This window comes from Hyla sarda, chromosome 2 (assembly GCF_029499605.1).
Source record: "Hyla sarda isolate aHylSar1 chromosome 2, aHylSar1.hap1, whole genome shotgun sequence".
Lineage (NCBI taxonomy): Eukaryota > Metazoa > Chordata > Amphibia > Anura > Hylidae > Hyla > Hyla sarda.
In genome coordinates, this window is record NC_079190.1 from 467,882,111 (window position 1) to 467,902,345 (window position 20,235).

Below are 20,235 nucleotides of genomic sequence, written 5' to 3' on the forward strand. Positions count from 1 at the left end.
GTACCACGCTTCATCCCAGCAACCTGTGTGGACGAGAAATATGATGAATCGTTAAGGGATTAAGCAAGTTCGGTCTCCGTGGGGTGTTATCAGCTGGTGAGCATGTAGCCATATTGACAGATAAACAGAACGCTGTAATACCTTGCCTCAATAGGCTGCCCCCTCACTAGGGGGCACTGCGGCACCAACTGGAATAAGCTTCTTAATGCAGAACCTGGAGAAAAAATGGACATAGAAAATGTAAATCTTAATGTTCTGTATATGGACCAGGAAGAGCAGGATGAACTGATTTATATGTATTCTTAAGACAATGTCTAAAACTGTACTGCAGTACATGGAGGTTAAAAGGTAAGGGTAAAATGGAATATAAAGCCTAATATTTACAGATTTAGATGTAAATATTTGCAAACTTCATCAAGCAACCATAGCATGGAGGTACTGGAGATCCTGGTATCCAGGGCCGGACTGGGGAACCAGCAATTGAAATGATTGCATACCAGCCCAACAGCACTGCATCATGGTGCCAGCCACCGTGTGCAGGCATAGCATGGGGAAAGATACATTGCATATACATAGTGACCCAGTACAGAACCATGTGCTCATCTGTACTCCCATCCTGTGTGGCAGATGTCCATCTTGGGTCCCCTCTCCTCAGAACTCTTCATAATGCACTATATAATGTACTATATTTTCTATGCGCTTGTTACCTTAAGAAACCTGTTGTCAAGGACCTTGTTGTCACGGGGAGTATGCAGAGGTGAACATGTGACTTATCTGGCCAACAGGAAGGCTCTAAATTGTCCCCTTATATACTGTAGCTAGGGTCCAGGGTTCAGTCTAAGATTAGTTCTCTGCTGAGGTACAGTTTGATGAGGAGTGAACTCTGTCTGTGAGGTGGATCTGAAAGGAGGCCTGAGGCCTAGTCCAGCAACTACGCATCAACTACCAGTTAATCCAACTACCCAGGTGATAGTCAAAGCCTTGCGTTAAGCCTACAGTCTTGGGGATATAATACAAGTCCAGCAAGTTAGTCAAGTCCAAGTTTCTAAAGTATAGCGTGGGCTGAATCAGTCATATACAGCACAATCAACTATAAGTCCCAGCAAGCTGATAAGCTTCCCTAAGTTCACCCTGCAACTTCTTCACGCTGATCTGAGCTGTAACGGATTGTACCATCTTTCTAACCTCAGTAAAGTAAGCCAGTTAACCATAACCTTGCATCGGAATGATTATTTGCCCCATGCCTGGCACAGGTGAAGCTGGTCTACCTTGGGTGGTGTATAGGTCAACTACGCCCTGGCGTCACGAAAAGGTTAATACACACATTAACCTCATCCGACACTATATATGCATCATAATACTGTATACCTCTAAATAGGTCATACAGGTACCAAATAACAATAGTGTATAAGAGCAGAAAGGGAGCTATTGCCATACATATATTAACATCTTACTGTTAGTGACCAAATCCTGTATACTGAGACCAATATTACCAAGAATATCATTATAAGGAATTTTATCATCATAAATATTACCATCATACCATCACACCATGATCATTAACTAACACCACAGAATAACCAATACATCACACTGCTACTGAATAAAATTCATTATAAAAATACCAATATTTCCACATACATTAAGAATATGGTCAGGACTGGTGCAAGGATTTTTGCCACCCAAGGTGAAAGCTAATTTCGCCATCCCTTGACCCTGCCCATTGGCTTCGCTCTTTGACACGCCCCACCTTACTACTGGGGTGACACACTGTAACAAACATATTCATTATATAATCTCCTTACTACTGGGGTGACACACTGTAACAAACATATTCATTATATAATCTCCTTACTACTGGGGTGACACACTGTGAAAAACCTCTTTCTCATGTAATTACCTTACTACTGGGGTGACACGGTGGTGCTGGCTGGGCGGCGTCCCCATCTTGCAGCGTGCAGTGTGGCGCTCCCAGGAAAAAGGCGCTCTAGGTGGCTGCCTATTTTGCCTATAGGTAGAACCAGCCCTGCATATAGTGGAAGATATCAGCTATGTATATATGTACTTGTGGTACCTTGGTGGGGGAATAGGGTAGTTGGGGTGTTGCTTTTCTTGAATTATAAAGGGTGCTGTTAACCCTTGTCACTCGTGACGCCAGGGTGGGGTTAAATACTGTAATGATGTTGGGCCTATCTCCACCCTTCCCAAGAACGATAGGTGAATGCGTAATAAATGGATTGTCCACAACCACTGTCAACTGAAAACTTGCAGGAACTTTTACTGAAGATTTTCTGAAGCAGACAATAGCAATAACAGTCCATGAACAAAGTCTATTTGTATTTGAGCAGCGATTGACAGTTGGTTGTGATCAGATAAGCTCAATTTAGCTTTAGGAAAATTCCGTTGCATAGATCCGCTGGATTTAGGGGTGCGTTTAGGTCCAGTGATCTTGCGGTGAGTAGCGGGGAATTAGATATCTATAACCGCTGTGATGTAGGCCGAGGCCGCAAGGCTCTGGCCTAGTAAATGTACTTGAAAGTTGCGGAGGTCCTACCTCATTCAGTGACAGCAACCCAAGAGAGCGATCAATGGGCGCAGCTCCCTTATATGGGCAGGGGCGGGCCGTTTTGGGTTGGTCCGAAACAACTGTCACTCACCGTTACACGGCATTATGGGATAACATGTGACTCAAGAACCACCTAAGGTCCTTCAACATACCATAGAGTTCTGAACCATGTCACATGACCCGAAGGTCCTGCTAAAACAAGTGAGTAAACACAATATACATATTTACAAAGATAATATCTATAAATATCAAGTTTTTAAGGGGTTACTAGGGACTAATAAGGGAAGCGAACCCCGATAGTCCTAGGGACTCTGACTTTGGGGACTAATAACCAAGGCACAGTATGAAATACGGTGCAGGGACACCACATACTGTACAAGTGATTACAGTGCAGTAACATCTGGTGAATCACGTCAACATTTTCTCTAGGTGATTCACAGGTGACGTCTTTTTTGTTCAGAGTTGTTCATTTTTCCTTTTCTTCTCCAACTGTACTGGGCATCAGGAAGACTTCTCCAGGCCAAGACTTGTCTTCAAAGAATCTGACAGACAAACAAGTTAGGCTCTTTGCGTCTGTACAATCCTCACTTCTTACAAGCTCCTCATCAATATTTCCTCACATAGTAAAAGAGCCCCCTATAGAGCAGTTAGCCCCCTTTGTTCCCCATAGAGCAGCTAGGCCTCCTCTGTGCTCCCATATAGTAGTTAGCCCCCCTTTGTGTCCCAATATAGTATCTAGATATGCAATGCAATGAATGGAGTGTGTGATTGTGTGTGGAGGGGGTGTGGGCATTGTTCTACTTTGCGCGACTTCCAGGACCTCATTCTATATAAATCCAGCCCTGGATTCAGAGACACAATCTCTGTTTTCATGATAGAAGTAAAGAGCCCCATTTCTATGTGAATTAGCTGAGTATATGCTGATTGACTGTATATTAAAACATTATCAGTTCATACACATGCAAGGTGCCCGGACTGGGACCAAAAATAGGCCCGGGCATTTTAGAATTAGCAGCCCATTGTTTTGTGGGAGTCCAAATGGGACAAACACAAGTCAGGCAAAGGCTGTGAAGCAAACGGCCCCGCCATCCGGTCCAGCGCTACCTCCTGAAACAACTTCTCAGCCACAACCTCCACAACCACACAAGGGATCCAAAAACCAAACAAATACCCCTCACTAAGCAACTCTGCAGTACGCTTATATTTGGGTACCGCGTGAGGAACGGCAGCGCAACAAACCGTGAGCGCCTCCACAGCTGGAACACTCGTGTTTGAAGCGGCACTCTGCTTCAGACCTACACGACCCCTCATTGAATTGCCAGCAGCATCCCCCACCAGGCGATCGCCGGACCCATAGCCTGAACCGCCGCCCCCTTCGTGAAAGGGCTGCATCCCATCCCTGTCCTAGGACCAGACATTAGTCGCATCCAAAGACTTATGGCCTCATGATCCCAGCGCAAGGCCGGGTGCACTGTCTTCCTCTGGCGGAACTGCTCGTCATAGTGGAGCCATACCCCCATACACCCTGTAAGCCTCACCCACAGAATCCGGCGCCTTCTCCCCCACCACACTCGCCAGAATGGCGAACACCACTGATGCGCAGTATCAGCCGATATCGTTGCCGCTCCTCTTTCTTAGACTCATCCGACTTGCAGCCCATTGTTTTGTGGGAGTCCAAACCTCTGTCCTCCACCATCCCCCTCAAGACCCCTCTGTCCTCCTCCATCCTCCTCCTCCAGACACCTCTGTCCTTCACCATCCTCCTCCAGACCCCTCTATCCTCCTCCATCCTCCTCCATCTTCCTCCTCCAGACCCCTCTCTTCTCCTTCATCCTCCTCTTCCAGAACCCTTTGTCCTCCACAAGTCCCCTCTATCCTCCTCCATCCTTCTCCTCCAGACCCCTCTGTCCTCCTTCATCCTCCTCTTCCAGACCCCTATGTCCCTATCTAAGTTGAACTTCTCCAAGGGGAGCAGGAAAAAAATTTCCACATACTCCTCCTTCCAAATACGATCCCTCACTTCAGCTTTTAATTGCATGCCCAGCAGGCCCTCAAAGCAAACATACACCTCTCCCCTCGCCGAGGCTGCCAAACGCACGCCATCCACCACCTTGTCGGCCCCAGCCACCGCCGCAGAAGCCGCCACCGCAGGAACCACTTCTGGAGCCCCCCCCAACCACAGGCCCAGACCCCACAATCCCCATGGACAGCCCAGACGCCCCCACACAGCCACCGGAGACCCTGCCACCTGCCCCGCAAACCCTTTTAACAAAACCCGTACCTCAGGTGCATGGGTACGCCGAGCGGGGCCACCGGAGCAGCAGGAGCTGCTGCCACAGAGCTGCCGCTCCAGCCACTCTGGACTCTGCTGCCGCACCTCTTCACGCACCCGCCGCAGAACTTCTTCCAGCTGAGACGCCATCACGGTGAGCCTACAACCTCGCTTCTTGTCTGATCACCTACTAACTCCTCCTCTTCCTGTCTCCCCCTTTAAACCCCCTCCACTCCCTTCTATCTCCCGCTCTTTACATTAACCCCTCATTAACCCCTTGATGCTCCTCATCCCACAACTGTCATGTGCCTCCTCCCCTCCCATTCTGTCCGGTCCGTGGGCTTTCTTATTGCTAATACTGCCATACATTTTTTTTCACTTCAGCTGAATTCTACCCCTGTACTGTCCTCCTCCAGACCCCTCTTTCCTCCTCCATTCCTCCATCCTCCTCCTCCAGACCCCTCTTTCCCCTTCTCCACCAGTCCCCTCTGTCCTCCATCAAAATTTCCACATACTCCTCCTTCTCCACCAGTCCACCAGTCCCCTCTGTCCTCCATCAAAATTTCCACATACTCCTCCTTCCAAATACGATCCCTCACTTCAGCCTTTAATTGCGTGCCCAGCAGGCCCTCAAAGCAAACATACACCTCTCCCCTCGCCGAGGCTGCCAAACGCATGCCATCCACCACCTTGTCGGCCCCAGCCACCGCCGCAGAAGCCGCCACCGCAGGAACCACTTCCGGAGCCCCCCCAACCACAGGCCCAGACCCCACAATCCCCATGGACAGCCCAGACGCCCCCACACAGCCACCCCGCCACCTGCCCCGCAAACCCTTTCAACAAAACCCGTACCTCAGGTGCATGGGTACGCCGAGCGGGGCCACCGGAGCAGCAGGAGCTGCTGCCACAGAGCTGCCGCTCCAGCCACTCTGGACCCTGCTGCAGCACCTCTTCACGCACCCGCCGCAGAACTTCTTCCAGCTGAGACGCCATCACGGTGAGCCTACAACCTCGCTTCTTCTCTGATCACCTACTAACTCCTCCTCTTCCTGTCTCCCCCTTTTAACCCCCCCCATAAAACCCCCAACTTTTGCAATTTTATGTCACACTTAATTTTTCTTTGTTTCAGAGCATATGTTATAGAACAATGAAAGGTGTCATTACAAAGTACAATTGGTCCCACTAAAAACAAGCCTCATATGGTGTGTAGATGGAAAAATAAGAGTTATGGCTATTATAGGGCGAGGAGGACAAAACAAAAGTGAAAAAATTAAATAAACTAATAAAGACCTGATTTACATTATTATTATTTACAAAATATTTTGTATACCAGGACAAGTGGATCGTCATGAGGGACAAGTAGATTTTGCTCCATTTTAGTCCCTTGGACACCCCTGCACATACACACACATCATACATAATACATACACAATATATAATACATACATACATACATAAAAAAAATTTAAAACATTTTTTTCGGCTACCAGGTTGGATACTAGGTCGGTGCTGTAGTAGTTTTTAGCATATGCTGGTAGAAGAGCATGGACTGCAGAGAGCGAGCCATGTCAGAACAAAGGAAAAAAGAAAGTTGCCTCTTTCAAGGTGCTTGTAGATTTAAAACATCAAACCTTTAATCTATATGTAAAAATAGAAAAAGGTGAACATCAAGCATAAAAGAGAAGCAAAACGCCAACTACGTTTTGAGCTAAATGTAGCTCTTAATCATGGCTACATGTAGCTCGAAACACTCTGGAGTTTCACTTTTCTTTTATGATGTCACCTTATTCTATTTTTAATGCATACAGATTAAAGATTTGATGTTTTAATACTACAAGCACCGTTATCCTTGGAAGAGATGGAGGCAACTTTCTTTTTTCTTTTGTTCTGATTCATAATACATATATACATACGTCATACATACATACACGCATCATACATACATAACATACATACATAACACACACATATATATGTATTTATATATATATATATATATATATATACAAATCATACATACATAATGCATAAATACAAACATCATTCATACTATATGCATACATACAAACATCATACATATATAATACATACACATGTCATACATAATATATACATATACACATGATACATAATACATACACAAATCCATAATACAGAATATACATAAATACATCATACATACACACATCATACATACGTAATAGATAGATATATAATACACACCATACATACATATTACACACCCCATACATACATATTACACACATCATACATACATATTACACACCCCATACATACATATTACACACATCATACATACATATTACACACCCCATACATACATAATACACACCATACATACATATTACACACACCATACATACATAATACACACCATACATAAATATTACACACATCATACATATATACATCCCACCCCCCTCCCGTCCTTGGTCGCCTTACCCCAGTCTGTGCACTTTTCTCACCTGCGGCTGCCATGTTGGATTCAGAGGCTGGGCGTGTCCACTCCCATCTGCTGCACACTTTGCACTGTTGCCCACTTCTTCCTCATGCCGAGGAATGGACACTTGGCGCCAGGAGTTGTGGCCAGGATCATCTCAGGAGGTAGAAGCAGACGTGCGCACCTACGCGGGGAAACCCCTGTGCCTGCCGTCAGGCCTGTAGGAAGGGGGAAAGAGTGGCAGGAGGAAGGGGGAAAGAGCGGCCAGAGGAAGGGGGGGGAGCTGCCGGATGAAGGGGGGATAGAGCAGCCGGAAGAAAGGGGGATAGAGCGGCCGGAGGAAGGGGGGATAGAGTGGCCGAAGGAAGGGGGATAGAACGGCCGGAGGAAGGGGTAAAGAGAGGCCGAAGGAGGGGGAATAGAGTGGCTGGAGGAAGGGGTAAAGAGCGGCCGAAGCTGCAAATTTAAAAAAATAAATACATTTTTAAACATTCCGCCGAGACCGACAGCCCACTGGACGGCCCGGCCCACCAGGCATATGCCCGGTGTGCCCAATGGCCAGTCCGGCCCTGTGGTGAACTATGCAGAATTTGATGAGAGGGTAAATTTGTTTGAGTCTGCATTAAAAATGAAGATCACAGACTGGAGAATGAGAAGGGAAGTCATTGTAAACATTACACACGATCCATCTCGTGGCTATGGAGTGCGGGATATTAGCTTCACAACAGCACTGACAGCAATAAATAGCCTGGCATCAATAGGAGACGATTCAGCTGAGAAATGACAGCCTATCCTTCATGCCACTTTAATTAAATAGAGTTCAATCCATTTATGACCTAATTTATCTAGGGCGTCCAGGACCAACCCGGGGATTATTGGAGACGACGCAGCGGCTCCTCTTCAACGTATTTTACATACAGATGACTGATGTAGAGGATTTCATATGAGCACTGAGGGGCTATGTTATACACGTTCTCAAGCATCATTGCCTCCTGTGGAAATCGCAAAAAAAGCGACATCTAATTTGTTTAGATGACTCGAAAACTCAACATACAGTTTAATGCAATGTTTCCTAACCAGGGTGCCTCCAGCTGTTGCAAAACTACAACTCCCGAATTTCAATCATTTTCTTTTTTTTTTTTTACATTATGGTCTATGCAAATCATATGGAATTGTATCACTGTACTTTTCGATCTGTTTAAACATATAATTTTTTCTTGTGCGCACGCACAGTAGCTTCAGAAGATTCTAAAAACCACTGTCAAATATGATTTTTAGATGCATCCGATTTGACTTTTAGCATGGGATTTTGACTTTTAGCATGGGATTTTGACTTTTAGCATGGGATTTCATTGGATTTTAGGCCATCAGTTTCAATAATACATTCTAAGGATGCAAAAATTGTAATGTGAATGCGGCCTTAGTTTCCTCTTACAAGTCCACAGAGGGTACAAGCACTAATGCCTTTTCGGCCTGTTGGCTAAGATCAAGTGTAGTACCTTCCTGTTAGCTGGTGGTGTGGAAGACCACCAAGGAAGGATACGGGAACAACATAGAATGGTGCAGGTGTACCAGGGCCGGCTGTATGGCCAGGCAGTGGGCTTTGATGTAACCTGTATTTTCTGGATTTCGCCCTAAGTTTCGGGTAGAGTGAAGGCCGAGGTGAAAAAGTGCCCTGGGAGTGGTGACCCCAGGGTGCTGGAACTCACTTGGGAATTGCGACCCCACTTGACGGACGGAACGCAGCATGCACTTTATCTCTCACTCTTCTGAGCACTCACCTCTAGTGTTCAGGCCTTCTGGCTGTTGATCTGCAGAGGAATTTTTATAGATCTGGCTGGATGTCTGGACAGTATCACACTGTGCACGTCCACTTATTTATTTTATACACTGCTCAAAAAAAATAAAGGGAACACTAAGATAACAAATCCTAGATCTGAATGAACTAATCATAAGAAATACTTTCGTCTTTACATAGTTGAATGTGTTGACAACAAAATCACACAGAAATTATCAATGGAAATCAAATTTATCAACCCATGGAGGTCTGGATATGGAGTCACACTCAAAATCAAAGTGGAAAACCCCACTACAGGCTGATCCAACTTTGATGTAATGTCCTTAAAACAAGTCACAATGAGGCTCAGTAGTGTGTGTGGCCTCCACGTGCCCGTATGACCTACCTACAATGCCTGGGCATGCTCCTGATGAGGTGGTGGATGGTCTCCTGAGGGATGTCCTCCCTGACCTGGACTAAAGCATCCACCAACTCCTGGACAGTCTGTGGTGCAACGTGGCGTTGGTGGATGGAGCGAGACATGATGTCCCAGATGGGCTCAATCGGATTCAGGTCTGGGGAACGGGCAGGCCAGTCCATAGCATCAATGCCTCCCTCTTGCAGGAACTGCTGACACACTCCAGCCACATGAGGTCTAGCATTGTCTTGCATTAGGAGGAACCCAGGGCCAACCAAAGCAGAATATGGTCTCTCAAGGGGTCTGAGGATCTCATCTTGGTACCTAATGGCAATCAGGCAACCCCTGGCAAGCACATGGAGGGATGTGTGGCCCCCCAAAAAAATCCCCCCCACACCATTACTGACTCTCCGCCAAACCAGTCATTCTTGAGGATGTTACAGGCAGCAGAAAGTTCCCCACGGCGTCTCCATTGCTATCGGCCGCACATTGGTCTATGTAAACAAGTGATGTGCGGCTGACATGAAGAATTTGAAGGAGTGTTGTAGTGAAACCGTGTTTTTTTTCATTTTACCAAAGCTTTCATTTTACCAGAGCAAGATGAGAAGTGAAAGCTGAGCTGTAATTGGTTGCTATGGGCCACAAAGAGGATCTCACTTTAAGGTACCGTACACACTGCAGAGAATCCCCACAAACTTTCTTTGTGGCTTGCTCGCCTGCTCTATTGATTTGAATGGAAATTTATCTGTTTAGTTCATACATCAGAAGTTCTGTCACAGAAGTACCAACAAAGATTTGGATTCCAACAGGAAAGTCCTGTTTGTCAATGGGACATGAGCACAATTCTGGATAATTTCTGGTCCATGCAGAAGATGGCGGATCCACAAAGGAATTCAGTGAGGAAAATAAAAAGTCTATTTCCAGACTGAGGTTTCCATCTATACAGTTGTGTTCAAGGAAAACTCTAAAACTTATGGAAAGATGGTGGAAATAATAGAATTACAAATATTAACAGAAAGTAAAAATTCTAAAATCAGTAAATAAAAAAAGATTGGAAAATAGGAATGTGTTTCAATATATATATATATATATATATATATATATATATATATATATACATTAGCCATTGATTTGGCAGAAAAGCAAAACTTCAACAGCCTGAGACAGTAATAATCATCTTGGGGGGGGGGGGGGCTTGTTTTTGTTACGCTGACGCTATAAAAGGCATACCGACGTCTTAAGCTTTAATGGGGCGCAGAAAGAAATGAAATAGATATAAAATCTAAAAAGGATAATATAAAGTGAAATGAGGTGTGTAAAGATGAAGGCCGGGGAATTAGGAGCGATAACTTGTCACATTTCTCGTCTGGAGTTTCCTTTTGACTGGGAAATAGACGGGGTTAAACACATCAGAAGAGGACATGTAGGCAGCTCCTCCGCCTGAGGCCTCCTCTACATCTATCTGTTCCCACTTGTACTGTATACGTTTGACTGTCTTATCCGATATCTCCCCATCACAGTCTTTACATCCGCCATGCACTTGCTCGTGAGCCACAACGTGAACCTCGTGCCTCCCCCCGCGGATAATCATTTATAAATCTATTCCTATCTTGGAGGGAAGAAGGATTTGTCCTTGAAGAAGGATTTCAGATGGATCTAAAAGGTTGCAGATGCATTCAGTTTCATGTTAGGAAGACATTTTTTGTTCACAGCTGATGGCATTGCCGCTTTCTTTTGTTATAATGTTTTATGTTTATTATTTGCTTTTTTCTACTACACAAATGTATGGAAAATGTATAGATTCTCATCCCACGCATCAGTCCCTTCGCCCAGTGGGACTCACCATCATGTTTCTTTATCTCCAGACACACATAAGGGCTGGTTCACATCTATACCACAGTGGTAAGCAGGGAGAAACGGTCACACGGTACCTAAACATATGCTGTGGTGTACGCATAGACTTCCATTATGCCAACGTAGTCAGAAGTATGTCACTTTTGGCTATGATTTGTCCCCTGTATGATTGGCTTTGATTTTTTGTGTTATAGAGGTTGGAGCCAGCTCTTCGAGCTTCCCTGCCTCCGTCTCCACTGGCGCCCACCTCTGAATATGCATATGCTGTTTACAGTGGTCACGTGGGCATAGGCTCTCATGTCATTAGAATGTGACTGCTCTAAAAAGGTTATGCACTTCCAGAGATGGACGGGCATATGGCAGTAGAGAATATGGAGGCAGGGAAGCTCAGAGTGCCGGGTCTCTCTCCTTCATTTCGCAAAGGAGCAAATTTGCATATTAGCAATGGAAGCTTTAAGTCTACAACGGGACCAGGCACCGGAGTGAGAGTGATACATCATTTTACTCCGGTTCGGCCACACTATGGGGGGTATTTATGAAAAGTGGAGTAGGTAGTCTTTTTACTCCATTAATTCATGTAGTGGAAACTGTGTAGCTGCACCTGATTTATCACATTTCTTACATCAGTACTCCACTTTGTATGGTGTTTTCTCTGCGACTTTTTAACCTGTGCGACAATTATGCAACTTTTTAATAATGCTGTCCACAGTTAGTATGTAAGCTTTTTTTATTTTTGTGGTGATTTTTGTGCGGCTTTTAGTGGTACGCTGTCCTGCACGATTTCTCACTGGACAGATGTTTTACACAAGATCTGCTTTTTCCTTTGCAGTGGTCAGTGATTTTTCTATTACACAAAAACCTACACCAGAATTGGATTTCAAAAAGCCGCGCGGGTTGAAAAAGTCGCTGAAAAGTCGCAGAGAAGGGGGTCATACAAAGTGGTGTCCTGAAGTGAAAAATGAGTACTAGCCCCATATTGATCACAGGCCCTTCACCATTTCATAAATTTGGTGCAGGTACACTCTCCAACTACACCATCAAAACCTGTGTATTAAATCAGTGCACCTACATTGACCATATAAAATGGCTTTTGGCTTGGTCTGCCACTACTATTACTAACAAAAATGTTTTGCCTCCTTAGGATTTGTGCCAACAACCAATCAAGGGACCGCTGTAAGTGTCCCTTGTGGCATTCCTCATCTCATAGTTTACTGTTGGATGCATACGTCTCAAGAAAAGAGAGACACTTGTCATGTGTGTAACAGATACATAGGGGGAGATTTATCAAAACCTGTCCAGAGGAAAAGTTGCTCAGTTACACATAGCAACCAATCAGATCGCTTCTTTCATTTTTAACAAGACCTCTGCAAAATAAAAGAAGCAATCTGATTGGTTGCTACGGGCAACTGGGTAAGTTTTCCTTTGCACAGGTTTTGATAAATCTCCCCATAGGCTTTTATAAAAAATATATATTTTTTTTTTATAAAAGCCTGATCTTTTTAAATAAAAAAAATTAAATAAATAAATAAATATGTAGGAGGAAGTACCGTATATACTCGAGTATAAGCCGACCCGAGTATAAGCCGAGACCCCTAATTTCAACCCAAAATCCCAGGAAAAGTTATTGACTCGAGTATAAGCCTAGGGTGGGAAATACCTCATCCCCCCCTGTCATCATCCAGACCCGTCATTAACATCCTCATCATCCCCTTGTCATCATCCCACACATCCCCCCTTCATCATCCCCTTATCATCCCACACATCCCCCCTTCATCATCCCCTTGTCATCATCCCACACATCCCCTTATCCCACACATCCCCCCTTCATCATCCCCTTGTCATCATCCCACACATCCCCTTATCATCCCACACATCCCCCCTTCATCATCCCCTTGTCATCATCCCACACATCCCCTTATCCCACACATCCCCCCTTCATCATCCCCTTGTCATCATCCCACACATCCCCTTATCATCCCACACATCCCCCCTTCATCATCCCCTTGTCATCATCCCACACATCCCCTTATCCCACACATCCCCCCTTCATCATCCCCTTGTCATCATCCCACACATCCCCTTATCATCCCACACATCCCCCCTTCATCATCCCCTTGTAATCATCCCACACCCCCCCCCCCCCTTCATCATCCCCACCCCCCTTCATCATCCTCTTCTCATCATTCGCCCTCAGTGGTCTTCAACCTGCGGACCTCCAGAGGTTTCAAAACTACAACTCCCAGCAAGCCCGGGCAGCCATCGGCTGTCCGGGCTTGCTGGGAGTTGTAGTTTTGAAACCTCCGGAGGTCCGCAGGTTGAAGACCACTGCGGCCTTCAACATGCGGACCTCCAGAGGTTTCAAAACTACAACTCCCAGCAAGCCCGGGCAGCCATCGGCTGTCCGGGCTTGCTGGGAGTTGTAGTTTTGAAACCTCCGGAGGTCCGCAGGTTGAAGACCACTGCGGCCTTCAACATGCGGACCTCCAGAGGTTTCAAAACTACAACTCCCAGCAAGCCCGGGCAGCCATCGGCTGTCCGGGCTTGCTGGGAGTTGTAGTTTTGAAACCTCCGGAGGTCCGCAGGTTGAAGACCACTGCGGCCTTCAACATCATCCAGCCCCCTCTCACCCCCTTTAGTTCTGAGTACTCACCTCCGCTCGGCGCTGGTCCGGTCCTGCAGGGCTGTCCGGTGAGGAGGTGGTCCGGTGAGGAGGTGGTCCGGTGAGGAGGTGGTCCGGGCTGCTATCTTCACCGGGGGCGCCTCTTCTCCGCGCTTCCGGCCCGGAATAGAGCCGTTGCCTAGACAACGACGCATCTGCGTCATTGTCAAGGCAACGTGACTATTCTGAGGCCGGGCCGGAAGCACTTAGAAGAGGCCTCCCCGGTGAAGATAGCAGCCCGGACCACCTCCTCACCGGACCACCTCCTCACCGGACCACCTCCTCACCGGACAGCCCTGCAGGACCGGACCAGCGCCGAGCGGAGGTGAGTACTCAGAACTAAAGGGGGTGAGAGGGGGCTGGATGATGTTGAAGGCCGCAGTGGTCTTCAACCTGCGGACCTCCGGAGGTTTCAAAACTACAACTCCCAGCAAGCCCGGACAGCCGATGGCTGCCCTGGCTTGCTGGGAGTTGTAGTTTTGAAACCTCTGGAAGTCCGCAGGTTGAAGACCACTGCGGGTGGGGGGAGTTCACTCGAGTATAAGCCGAGGGGGTGTTTTCAGCACGAAAAATCGTGCTGAAAAACTCGGCTTATACTCGAGTATATACGGTACTTGTCCTCATATCCCATCTTCATATTCCGTTCTCATATCCTGACCTTATATCCCGACTTCATATTCCGTCCTCATATCCCGACCTTATATCCCGACTTCATATTCTTTCCTCATATCCAGTTCTCATATCCCGTCCTCATATTCTGTCCTCATATCCCGTCCTCATATCCGGACCTCATATCCTGTCCTCATATTCCATCCTCATTTCCCGACCTCATATCCTGACCTCATATCCCATCCTTATCTCCCACTCTCATATCCTGTCCTCATATCCTGACCTTATATCCAATACTCATATTCCAACCTCATATACCATCCTGATATCCCATCCTAATATCCCGTCCTCATTTCCCGACCTCATATCCTGACCTCATATCCCGTCCTCATATCCTGTCCTCACATCCTGTCCTCAGATCCCGTCCTCAGATCCCGTCCTCATATCTCCTCCTCAAATCCCGTCCTCAGGTGGGACTGAGTTGTGATGAAGAGATTGTAGGGTGAAAGTAGAAGGAGGCAAGATTTTGTGGAAGTGGGCATAACTTGCAAGCTGGACCAATGCACAAATAGGGTAGAAAATAAAAGGGGTGTGGCCTAACTGCTGGGTTTGACTTTGTAAGATGGGGTGTGGCATGTGGGAGGGGTGTGGCCAGACTGACATACTCACCAGGAGATGCAGAGCAGAGCTTGGAGTAAGGTACTGGAAGTCCTATATACCTGCATGGGACTTAAGACAAAATCCCCATCCTTCACGTAAGAGGGCAGGTTAGGGTTAATTTAACTATCGTATATTTTTTATTTGACATAAAAGTAACATGTGTACGAAGTTTCATCAAAATATCTCCAGCCATTTGGAAGTTATGCTAGAATATACATTTCCCATAGACTTACATGGGACTTTAAACAAAAACCCAGACAGTCACAAATAGGGGTGGGTTAGGGTTAATTTACCTATCCTATGTTTGTAGTTGACATATAAGTAACATGTTTACTATGGTTCATGTGAATATCTTCAGCCGTTTGGATGTGATGCTGGAAAATACACACATAAACAAGTACACATATACACACATACATTGAGTTATATAGATATGCTTGGACCCAATAGATAATCTGTTATTAACCTTAATTTATGTACTGTATATAGTGACCTTAGCTATTAGGGTACAGACACACAGAATGAGTAATCTCACTGGATGCAGAGTGGGAAGCCCAGGCAGATTTTGGTTTAGTTTAGCTGCAGATCTATGGTATATTTACAGCCAATCAGCATCACTTTTTACTGTGTCTTTTAATAATACTCACTATATTCGCACCGCAGGACACATTTCGCATGGATATGGTGCAGATTTTTGCTGCCATGCTTTTTAAAACCTCTTCCACTTTAATGCACCTATAAATGTTGTGGATTGTCCAAACAAATATCGCAAATCCGCCACATATGGCTGTACCCTAAGGCTACTTTGCAACATAGGTAACATGACGTGATTGGACAACGTTGTGGTTGATGGTTGCAGGTTGACACCAGCATTAACCTCAATGCAAATCTTGTGCAACAACCACCTGCTTGTGACGTCGCAATGATTTTTATTTAGAGCCAAATTGTAACTGTAACAATGTGATGCGACAGCAAGATGCAGACACATATTTGGTCACAGGATAATTCTAAAGGGTGCCCTGGCCTAAATGGTGCAGAGGCGTGTTGCGGTAGCGCATGGGTCCTAGTCTCTGATAGGTCACATTTCTCCTCTACCAGACAGGATTCACCAGTATTAAAAATGGTGGTTGCTGACCTTGGTACAAATTTTATTTCGGACCAGGATCTCCAGATTATGTTCTGCAATTTTTTCAGTTTACGGATGTTCTCTGGCTAATAGTAATAGCAATAGTCAGTGGGTATCACACATGGGTTCCCATAATATAAGAATAGTGGACACGATGGACTGCTCCATGCCCGGCACATCTGTGAGCATACATCTCATATCCCTGTATGCAGATTCTTAATTTCATAACGAATATTTCCAATAAAGCATTACCCTCTGGTCACACTCAATGATCTCCTGACTCCTTCCACCCTTTCCTATGGTCTGTGGAGAATTGTAATGAAGTTCTCCATCTTCCATACTGAGATAATGTAATTACCCCACATTGTGTTAGATTGATTATCTGCGCTCCCATCGCTGCTGCCTAAATGGCCAGTGATTAATGTGATTGCCGAGTGGAATTCTGGGAAAATGCGAATCTACATATTTATAGATATTTCACAGGTTTTTAAGGACGCCAGTGGTGCTAGTAGCATTGCATAGATTGACATGAAAAACATCTAGGACACATAAAGGAATTTGGTAAGCATCAATTCAAGCATATTAATATTTTCTTTCTCTTTACAGAGGTATTCCAAACATGTCTATAAGAACTACCTACAGATATTCTGGAGAGACAATATTTATGGTGATCTATCTGTAACAAAGCCGGAAGGTGAAGTTGACAGAATTGGCCTGAACATACAGTGGATTCCTTTCCTGGGCCCTAACTGTGGGTCCCAGTACTTAGATACCCTCAGGACTTACAGTAGGCCCAAAGTGTATGAAATATCAGTGCTGGAATTGCAAGATGATAAACAAGAACAATTACAAAAAAATAACTCTTGCCAAATTTCCCAAATTTTTTCTTAAATTTTTCCTTGAATACTAAAGGTAGCTAAATAAATAAATAAAATAACTTTTGGCCAAACACTCATTAGGGAGTGCTCCTAATCTCAGCTTCTTACCTGTATAAAAGACACCTTTCCACCATGGCCAAGACGAAAGAGCTGACCAAGAATGTCAGGGACAAGATTGTAGACCTACACAAGGCTAGAAAGGGCTACAAGATCATCGTCAAGAAGCGTGACAAGAAGTTTACAGCAGTTGGTGCAATTGTTCATGAATGGAGGAAACTATCAGACATTCCACCGTGGGAATTCTAGATCCCAGACTCCACATTCTTTTGGAAGAATCCACTCAGAATTGCATTGCTATCTATACAGACAGGCATTTCCATGCAGAACTAGCATCAGCTTGGTCTGCTGGTATCTGTTGCTCACAGAGTCTCCACCCAAAATTTCTTGAGGTAGAGATTTCATAGTGTGAATGAGCCCTTAAGCAAAGCCCAGTCCATGCCAGGCTCCATTGGGACCAGCCACACATATTAGTCTACTCAGCCACTGGAAGCTGTCTTACATAAGAGACTCCCTGTCATTGGTGGTTTTGAAGATTGATAGATTTCCACCTATACCCAAACAAGAAGAGGTCTATCAATCAATGATTGTGGGGCGGAGAGAAGCAACTGGGACCACCCCAATGATTTATGGTTCGGCAGCATGAAAGTAATGACAAGTTCCCTGTAAAAAATATAGGAGCAGCCCATAGGCCAAAAAGGGGCAAATGTCCATTTATACCCGCTTTACAGACTTATATTCTAGAAGAGGGATCAAAATCTCAAATTCTTTACCAAGGCCCTTAAATGCGATCTGCAATATTCAGGCTGCATTTAATTAACAGCCTACAATGGAGCAACAGCCCAGGATATCATAAAACATCATGTCCACCGGGCACCATCTATACAAACCGATATAAAGGAGGCCGAGTGCCAGAATGTATCAGCTACATTTCCCTATGCACTTTGGTAACTGACCCTTTGTGCCGTAGAACGTACAGCTTGACAGCGCTCTGCATATTATCGGTGCTTTAGAGAACTCTCTGTTATCATAGATTTATGCTCTAAACAAGCTCACTTGGTGCAGTTATACATCCCCTGGTACTTTCGGGATTGTGGTCAGATAGTTACCTTGTTTTATTAATGCAGAATGGAAATGGTGTCAGTTTTATATTAGGTTCTTAAATGAATCATGTTTTATATGGTCTGGCGGGACCTGCCGTCCGCTGAGCATAGCCCTATTATCATAATTAAATGGATATTGTGTAGAAATAATAAACTTAAATTGTTGGGGAATGATACTTTGATGCCGCTGGCAGTTTTTATTCTCCTATTTCTGCCTCTTTTCACAAAATTAACTGTCCACCTCTAAAGCAAATGTTCTCATTACCCCCCCCCCCCCCCCCCCCAAAAAAAATAGTATGTTGTAAAAAAAACAGTCAGGACCATTGAATGGTTTACTACTGAAAACATTATGTACATCCCCCCTCCTTTACCATATAGTGCACTGTAATAAATGTGAAAAAAATCTATCTATCTATGTAGTAAAGCAGCAGCACTCAAGAAATCCGTGAAAAAAATGTGTGGCTTTATTCAACCAAACATCAAGAGTAGCGACATTTCAGCCGTTTCATACAGCCTTGAGGCTCAGTGTTAGCTTAGGAGTGTAGTGTAGTGTAGAGTCCGTCCCAAAGAGGTCCCCTTATCGTGGTGGGATGGTACACAATATTTGGCCAAATGGTAAGCTAAGAACCTCTATTTTTCACCATAGCAGTATTGCTAAGTAAAACATGTCATATTTCACATAAAGCTTAGTGCTAGCAGTGTGCTGCTGTTATCCACTTGTTTGTATTTGTAGTTCAGCTGCAGCAGCGTGCACCTGTATTCTTATTTTATACTATAGTTGCGTGTTAGGATGTGCTGACCAATTTTTGCTTTTTATATCTATCTATCTAGCATCTATCTATCTATCTCATATGTATTATCTATCTATCTATCTATCTATCTGTTTGTCTGTCTATCTACAAGAAAACTGGTGTGAGATAGAATCAAATACTAGACTTTTTCCACCATATTGGAGTGCTGTAGTGTTTTTTTTATTGTATATCCTGCTGGACCTGTTGAACCCAGGTCACACACTGGTTTGCACCATCCTGTATTTATCCTTTGGTATGCTGCTCTTTTCCTCTTTGTATCTAACTATCTATCTATCTATCCAGGGCTGTAGCTCCCATGAGGCGAGTGAGGCGATCGCCTCAGGTGTGCTGTTGCAAGGGGGCACAGCAGCCAGGGCTGCATTGGCCCTGGTCGCTGCACCTGCTTGCAAAGGGGGTCCAGCACACATTACACTGAGGCATTGATTCCCAACTGGGGTGCCAGGACACTCTGGTGGGAAATATGGCGCTAAAATTTCTTTATTTTCCTGCCCAGGCCTACGCACCTGTGAGTCACAGACGTGCATTTCGGGTTGGAGGGAAGTCTGTGTGCAGTGCCGGGACGGGTGATGCTGCAGCTCCAATCCTCGTGTATCCTCCCTCTCCTGTGGAGCAGCTCTGGACTCTGGATTCTCCCTGGTCCCTCAGCAGAATGATGTGAATGGAAGGAAGGAGCAGGGGCAGTGCTGACAGAGGCCTACTCAGCTTCAGATACTGAACCCCCTCCCTTCTGTCATGCCTCTACACCCCTTGTCAACCCTGTACACCTCTCTACCCCTCTTTGTCACCCCTGTCATACCTTTACATCCCTGTTATCCCTGTACGGCCCTCTGTCACCCATGTACACCCCTCTACACCTCTGTCATCCATGTACTCCCCTCTATTCCATCACTTCACCCCCCTGACACCCATGTGCACCCCATCTGTTTTCAGGGCAGTAGCTTCCATAAGGCAACTGAGGCGATCGCCTCAGGCATGCTGCTGCA

The 20,235-nt window shown here is 45.3% G+C and overlaps 1 protein-coding gene across 2 annotated transcripts in view; it reads right to left on the reverse strand.

Moving 5' to 3' along the window:
• The window catches only part of CYYR1 (cysteine and tyrosine rich 1), a 214,946-nt gene that overhangs the window by 124,846 nt on the left and 69,865 nt on the right, over positions 1-20,235 (reverse strand). Inside the window, exon 1 of one of the 2 annotated variants that reach the window (XM_056559453.1) lies at positions 708-840. The exons of the other annotated variant lie outside the window; for it this stretch is intronic. The gene's annotated coding sequence lies outside the window, so the exon portion shown is untranslated. Of the gene's footprint in view, positions 1-707; positions 841-20,235 lie in introns of those variants that run through there. 2 annotated transcript variants of the gene reach the window in all.